This window comes from Anneissia japonica, unplaced genomic scaffold, assembly GCF_011630105.1.
Source record: "Anneissia japonica isolate Jap-2015-1 unplaced genomic scaffold, ASM1163010v1 scaffold78867_len149426_cov127, whole genome shotgun sequence".
NCBI classification, from domain to species: Eukaryota; Metazoa; Echinodermata; class Crinoidea; order Comatulida; family Comatulidae; genus Anneissia; species Anneissia japonica.
Window position 1 is genome coordinate 103,471 of NW_022758832.1, and position 8,850 is coordinate 112,320.

Sequence of the window (8,850 nt, forward strand, 5' to 3'; positions counted from 1 at the left end):
TTACATGCATTTCTTTAGGTCTGATATGTTTTTCCAAGCACACATTCTTTGTGGGCCAATGCCACTTGCTGGTCGACAGTTGTAAACGGGTCGTGCCCCCAAAACTCTGCCTGCCAGCCAATTGGTCCATTTATGTAGGGTGTTCTGCAGACATGTGCTTCGGCTGTGATAACGTCAGATCGCCCAAAGTTTCATAGTGTGTGACAGTAACAAACTCGGTGTAATCAAGAATGGTTTAATTAAACACATTTATAAAAACAAAATAAAAACAATAAAAGAAAACTGCATGGTATTATTTTCGAGTCAAATCTAAATAAACCTAACAAATTAGATTATATTCTCTACAAATTTCCTCTTTAATTAAATTAGCAACATGTTTTGAAAAGCGTCTTGAGTTTAAAGAATGAATGAGGTGCATTTGCAATATACACTGACGAATCTAACGGATTTGAATTAGACGTCTACTGAAAAGAGTACCGGTAACCAGTAGGAACTTGCTTTGTTGAGTTCCGACTTTATTTCTGGTTGATTCCAAATGGTTTTTAAGGAATGAAAGCGAGAATATATACACTTAATAAAACATTGGAATGCATAAATTTCACTTCAGAATTAACTAAGAAACGTCAATTGGTGTGTCATGTTGATCAACAGTTAATCTCCATGGCAATGCGAGTACAGCCAAGGGCTAAACAATGTCTATTTAACTATCGTCTGGTTTTTCCAGTGAATGTTACCGTCCTGAATTGCACAAATAGTCCGAGATTTGGAATAAACCTAACAAATTAGATTATATTCTCTACAAATTTCCTCTTTAATTAAATTAGCAACATGTTTTGAAAAGCGTCTTGAGTTTAAAGAATGAATGAGGTGCATTTGCAATATACACTGACGAATCTAACGGATTTGAATTAGACGTCTACTGAAAAGAGTAACCAGTAGGAACTTGCTTTGTTGAGTTCCGACTTTATTTCTGGTTGATTCCAAATGGTTTTTAAGGAATGAAAGCGAGAATATATACACTTAATAAAACATTGGAATGCGTAAATTTCACTTCAGAATTAACTAAGAAACGTCAATTGGTGTGTCATGTTGATCAACAGTTAATCTCCATGGCAATGCGAGTACAGCCAAGGGTTAAACAATGTCTATTTAACTATCGTCTGGTTTTTCCAGTGAATGTTACCGTCCTGAATTGCACAAATAGTCCGAGATTTGGAATAGGGAGTTCCTGTTTTCGGAAAGTATTTTATTAAAGGAAGAATATGAATGATTTTGGGACTTATAAAGAATATTTGTTAAGTTTATTTCTTGATTTATCAAAGGCATTTGATGTTGTTAATCATGATATATTACTTTCCAAACTTTTCTGTTATGGTGTTAGAGGTGTAATTGCTTAATCAACTTAATCTTTATAATTTTGATATTTCTTTAAATGGAAATAATGTTGAAACTGAAACTTTATTTTTGGGAGTGATCATTAATGAGAATTTAAGTTGGAAAACTCAGAATTATATATCAAATAAGGAATCAAAATAGATTGGTTTATTTAACAGACTTAAACATTTCTTTCCTCGTCATATTTTAATTACATTGTATAATTCCCTGGTTCTTCCTTAATTACAATATTGTAATTTGATATGGGCAAGTGATTAATTTTCAAATTTAAATAAATTAATTAAGCTACAAAAAAGGGCTGTTAAATTTATTTGCTTGGCATCCTTTTCATCTCATTTTGAATCATTTGGGGAATATAAGTTGCTATGGTTCTTACCATTGTCTAACTGAGGTGTTAATATTGCTTAGTTGTTACACAATAGTTGCTTTTTTCTGTGTCTACATGAAGTTACCAATTCATTTCTGTTATTTAATGTGCCTAATTTTGGTTTACAAATTATAAAATACTTTTCCATCAGGCACAGATTACATTTTTTTGGGCCGGAGTGTATGGCTTGCACTTGGCTATGATTTTCCATTTTAACGAATACAGGATAGAGTTATCTTTAAGGGTCCATATATATTGGCTAAGAGTTGTAGCATTTTTGGGGATCTTGTTCCTGAAGTTACTGTTATGTCCGTTGTATCTGGTTTTGAACGTGTGTTCTGTTAGTCAATATATGTTCCTTGGGTTTGGTTGTCATATCTGGTAACTGTCGCTTGGTATATAACTTCTTTGGTTAAGCAGTTTCCTTCTAATGGGCATGTTACATTTCTTCTGCAATTACAATGTAACCTGTAGTTTTTGCGGTCAGATCAGTTTCTTTTTTCAGCAGCGTCTTGTTGTGGCTTGCAATTATCTGTTTCATATTAGGCATACAACTGTAGCTTAATTTCAAAGTGTTGCGGTTAAATATTTTTCTGAGTGGGTGGTTTCGAGGGAATGATGAATCAATGATAGATAGGAATTTATGGCCTATGTTGGTTGAAACATTGTCGCTATACGGTGGGTTGAACCAGATGATTTTACGTTGTCGATTTCGACTGTGGTCTTCTTTGCGGGTTGGTTCAAATTTGAGCTTGTGGTCATATCCGCTCTGTCTGAGTGCTTCTTGGTATGGTGGTATGGATTCATTAAAAACGGCTTCACTTGATGATATATTAGAGAGTCGTTTATTTATTGACCTCCGCTACTTGACAACACCTCATCGTTATTAGCGCCAACAGAAGTTGTCTAGCGGCTCCGGTGCAACAGCCTGTGGTTGTTGGTTTTTCACTTGTGTGAGACGAGGTTGGCTATGTGTCCAGAAAATGCAAAAAAAACTTGACGTCAATGAAGGACCGAAGTCTGGTTTCCATTTCAGCTATGGCATCCTCTGTATCAAAAGCGGAGGCATCGCTTCTGGTTCGTAAGCATCGGTTGCCATCTCTCACAGCCATAGATGTGCACATCGTCGATTCCCCCCGATGAAACACAGTAGGAATCAAAATTAAAATAACAACGAATAGGATGCATATTTTTTTTACAATTTAAAGAAAGTGTAAATAATAATAATAATAATAATAATAATAATAATAATAATAATAATAATAATAATAATAATGATAATAATAATAGTAATAATAATAATAATAATAATAATAATAATTATAATAATAATAATAATCCGAATTATTTAGTGGAAAAGCATATTATGTATAGGCTTACTGTTATATTATGTACAATATTTTACATGCAATACAGCATTAACGCAATTTGATTTATAGTTTCGCTATCATATCATTATATATATATATAAATATATATATAAATAAACAGATTAATACAATATAAGAAATAGTAAAGCATACTGTATACAGTATATATATCTTTTTACTTTACTGTATAGAGTATGTTTCTTATATTGTATTAATCTATTTGTTTACAGATATTTATATAATCATATATGTGTGTGTGTGTGTGTGTGTTATTATTGATGTGAATTGGAGGTGTATGTGAAGTGCTTGTGTTTTAGCATAAATGCTTCATCTCTTTTGATTAAAGTGGTGGCTCTGAAAAGAGCCGTTTGGTTTGTTTGATGATGGTTACACTCTCTGGGGAACAGGCTGGGGTGGTGGCCTTCGCAGTCGTCTGCATCCTTCGTAGATTTACACGATGCAATTCCTCCACGTTCGTGTCTGCTCGCTGACAGGAATCCCATAGAATTTAAACACTAGTGTTGTGCCCCTGTTTACCATTCACGTTGCTTTCCCTAACCTCCTTGTTGAAAAGTTTGCGTACAAGGCCCAATGCAAAGTTTCTAGGTGACGATGCCCATCTGTGGACCTTCGCTACCGTATTCCTTGAAAACACCTCATCATCATTAGCGCCAACAGAAGTTGTCCAGCGGCTCCGGTGCAACAGCCTGTGGTTGTTGGTTTTTCACTTGTGTGATGAGGTCGGAGACGAGGTTGGTTATGTGTTCAGAAAATGCAAGAAACTTGACGTCAATGAAGGACCGAAGTCTGGTTTCCATTTCAGCTATGGCATCCTCTGTATCAACTAGAGGCGGAGGCATCTCTTCTGGCTCGTAAACATCGGTTGCCAACCCTCACAGCCATAGATGTGCACATCGTCGACTCCCCCCGGAGAAACACAGTAGGAATCAAAATTAAAATAAAAACGAATAGGATGCATATTTTTTACAATTTAAAGAAATTGTAAATAATAATAATAATAATAATAATAATAATAATAATAGGCCTAATAATAATAATAATAATAATAAAAATAATAATAATAATGATAATAATAATAATAATAATAATAATAATAATAATAATAATAATAATAATAATAATAATAAAAATATTTTTATTAATTATAAACACAAAATTTATATATAAACTGTGAAAAATTTAATAATAAATAATTAAAATCTTTAATGTATCTTCATAATAGGAATAATAATAATGACGACAACGTTAAACATGAACGTATCCAATGTGTTGAAACATACAACAGAAAATATTAACCCTACCCTTTTTCCTCTTCGTCGTCTTTGACGTAGAGGTTTTTATGACAGCCTTCTTGGAGTTTGATGGCAAGTAATCATCATCATCATCATCATCATCATCATCATCATCGTCACCATCACCATCATCTTCATCGTCACCAGCATCATCGTCAGAATCGTCATCATCCGAAGTGATGTCTTGAAGTCTCTGCTTGTCTTTCTTTAGCAGTTCCCGCTGTAACTCAATTAATTCGTGTGGATTGTTTTACCGTTATTTTGATGTTTTTTAAACGTTTTTAAAACATTCTTAAAAGGTGTAACAAGACCAAAGTCAATGTGACTAGAGTTAAAAATAACTCTAGTTACATTGACTTTGGTATTGTAACAAATTTTAAGAATGTTTTGAAAACGTTTAAAAACATCAAAATAACGTTATAATGACGTTTCTGAATGTTAAATTGAAAGGTTATTAAAACGCTTTAAAAACTCCATATAAATACGTTTTTAAAACGTAATATTATAACGTTTTACAAACGTGATACAAGACCAAAGTCGATGTAACCAAGATTATTTTTACGTTATAGTAACGTTTTTAAAACGCTTTCAAAACTCTATAAAATTACGTTTTCAAAACGTTTTATTAAAACGTTTTTTTGAACCAAACTCATACGCTTTTATAACGTTTTTTAACGTTAAATTGTTAGCTGGATTATAACAAATGCAAAAAGAAAATTGTCTAAACAGATACGTCATTTAGGCTCCCAACATGGCGTCGGTGCCTCACTAAAACCAGCCAATGAGCAATCCAGCTATTATAGTAGAGATCAGTGGCATGAACCCGTACTCTTGCGGCCTGCTCGCCTGTTACGCTCTGTGTACGCAATGCGCGTCAAAAATGTACGGTATTGACACGCAATGGCACTACTTGCTCACGTCTACCGTACCGCATTGTCCCCATAGAGCTATTAAACAACTAGAGTGCTGACAAGATGGCGGAGCAATGCAGAGTTGTGTATGTGTACCATCCAAGATGGCTGCCGTAGGAAAGTGCTACCTTCAGGCTTAGTATACATATTATTACCATAAATAAGCCCTCTGACTGAATATTATTTCATTAATGATAATTAGTATTGATGATGACAAATTATTAAACTGTCGTAGCCAAAAAGAGGCCAAGTAGAGCATCTTATTCAAATATTAAAAAGAATTAAAATCATGTACATTACACCCATACACCGCAACGCTCGATTTTCAACATACGGGTAACTAGCTGTACTGAACATTCTGTGTAAATTGAGGACGCAATTAAAAATGATAGTGCTCAGGGGAAATTTGATTGGCTGAATCTATCGCAGCCATCTTGGATGGTACACACACACAGCTCTGCGTATTTCGAACATCGAATACATTGCTGTTAGCGCTCTAGTATTCTTATTATATCTCTATGATTGTCCCGCAGTGTTACATACAACATGTTTTCCCGCTATGCCCCGACCACTTCGCGCATGCGTACGCGTAAAGTTGTCGTGGCAATTTTTGGTCAGGCTTTGTCCCTTTTGGCGGCACGCTAAACATATAGCGACGGTTTTTCTTTGACTCGCTATGGACGATTCATCATGCTGAATCCCAGAGAGAGTGTTATTGCAGAACAAAGAAGGTGTCTATATTTAGCAAATGCGGACTATTACTTCTTGAATAGCAGGAGAAAAGGCAGAAAGAGGAAGAGCATTCTTATTTGACATGCACCGTCGGCAGTGTTCGCGCAGAGTTCACGTAGTGTTTACGCATGGTTCACGCATATGGCACGAACATTGATACGTGCCGAATTTTTGAACATTTTAAAATGCTCACTACGACATGGCGCGCACCCCGCACCCTTTACGTACTCCTCACGCTCGTTGCTGAAGGCTTTAATCATTGGCACGCCGAAGTGCGCTCCAGTGCGTGAACGAAAATCGTGCAAGTGTCAGGGTGGATTAATTAAGTGCTCTTGTGCGGCGGTCCGCAGGGCCGCCGACCCTTGGGGCCACTTGGGTTCTTGCAATACGTTCCTCGTTAGCACCCTAACAAAAAGGGCTTTCTTAATACTGTACAGCATATGTGTCTTTGAAATCGACTGTGACTATATACAGTAGTGGATTAATGTGGAAGTGACAGTCGGACTTGGTCCCCCTAAACCTGTTATTTAAAAAAAAAAATGGAGATAAAAAGAAATTTATATTCAAATTTTAAGTCTGTAATTGCCATTTTGGCCATCTAGAAGTGCCGTAATCATACATTCTCTTACCTCAGCCCCAACCATGGTGGGCCGGATGTGGTATATAACTTCCATCTGTGAAAGCTATTTAATTGTTCGTCGATAAAAACATTAGAATACATTGACAAAAACATGATTAAAACACGAGCACATCTAAAAATCCACAATGGAATACGCGACCGGGACCCTGGGGCTCCCCCAGTCTCAGAGGCCAAAGAGCTCCCTGCCCAATATTTACGCCTCTTAATGCACGCATTACAAATTAAACTGACGCAAATTGCAATTTTATCTACTGTAATTTGATTTCGTTCGTCGTCTAACGTAAAGTTTTTGTGTCTATACCCCCTCGTGATGGGTCATGTGTACATCTTGAGTATTACTGTAGGCCTACAAAAGTCACATAAAAAAATCCAACACCACACATGTGGATACTTTATTAGTAAACAAATTACAGTAAGGCAATAGGGTATAGACACACGCTTGCGCTGGGAGCCCATTTTATGATCTGAAGAGATTAAGCGACCCATCATTTTTTCGGGGTTGCGGGACTCTGGCCTACATGATCCAGCTTTCTTACATTCTTCAAACATGTACTTAACAAAATCACATCAAGACAGTGCTCTCGCACTGCAAATAAAAGTGCATAAGATTTAAACACTTTATTAAATATGCTTAAGTGATTTGCAACACTTTATAAACATTTTAATATGTCTAGTGTTAAACACAATGTTTAATTTTTGAAAGACATGAGCAGCATGGGACAAATGTAGACATTGTTATAAAACTACATGTAGGCCAAATGAAAAACAATTTTTATTCAATAAACAATTTAAAGTTTATAATTAATACATATCAAATGTTAACTGTTTACAGCTCTGTACACTTTTTTAAAAACTGGTATGTGTATATTCAATACATATTTTAAACATAGTGTTTAATTAACATAAATACTCTTCAAATAGTTTTCTAAACACAACTAAGTGATTAATAAATCATGTATTTAAAGAAAAGTAATTGTTGAGGTGAAGGATTGACAAGGAGAAGGCGAGATAGTATTGAGATATAAAAAAGTTTTATTCAATTCTGCAAAGAATCAAATCAGGAAATAAAACATATTCAGTAACCAGTAACCCGTAAAATACATCAACAATTAAAATTAAGCAGAGTACATGAAATCATACAAAGAGCAAAACCAGTGAAATTAAATCAGCCAGTAGGACTATCAATGATGAAATAAATAATCAGAATGATTAAAAAATAATACAAGCATGTGACATTATGTAAACTGTAATACTAGTGAAAACATTATGATACTGTATGATATAAATGCATAAATATAAAAATCATACACGGTAAATAAGATTAAAATTACATGTCAAAATTCATTAGTCATAATAATAACTTACGACTTATCTCTGCCAACAATACATTAAACCAGAACAGTACATCAGTTCAGTATTCTCATCAGTAAACATTATATCATCATAACGATAATCATAAACATCAGATATGGTTTTTAAACTGTAAAACCCAGTAAATTACTTAGAGAAACATTACGATGTGCACAATGAATTCAGCAGCAGATCCGAATTACCCACGCAAATCTAGCACCCTCATAGGTATAGATAAAAGTAAAGTGTGCCCGAAGAAAAAATAGTTTCTAAACGAAACATCCTCCGCCACCATGTGAGGAATTCATATAAACAAGAAAATTTTACTCATATCCCTCAACTGGATATATGGCTGCCAACTTGGTAATTGGTCTAGTGTAACTGCTATTTGGAGTCTTCAGCGCTACATTTCGAACATAATGGTACTTTCCGAGAAATACTTCAGTAACTCGGGCAATTGTCCACTTTCCACGAGTAGCATTTGGATCGGCCAACATAACTACATCTCCAACCCTTACATCTCTCTTCTGTACATTCCATTTCTTTCGTGGTACAAGTAGAGGGAAAACATCTCTCATTCAAGCAGTGGCGTAGAAAAATATTTTTCATTGGGGGGGCTGGGTAATAAGAGAAAAGAAAGAGGGGAGAGGGAGGGAAAGAGAAAGAAGAGGAAAGGAAAAGGAAAGAAAAAGAGAAGAGAAAATTAAGGCAAGAATAAAAAGGAAGATATCATAATGACCAGACTCACAACACCCTGCAACCCCTTCTCCAC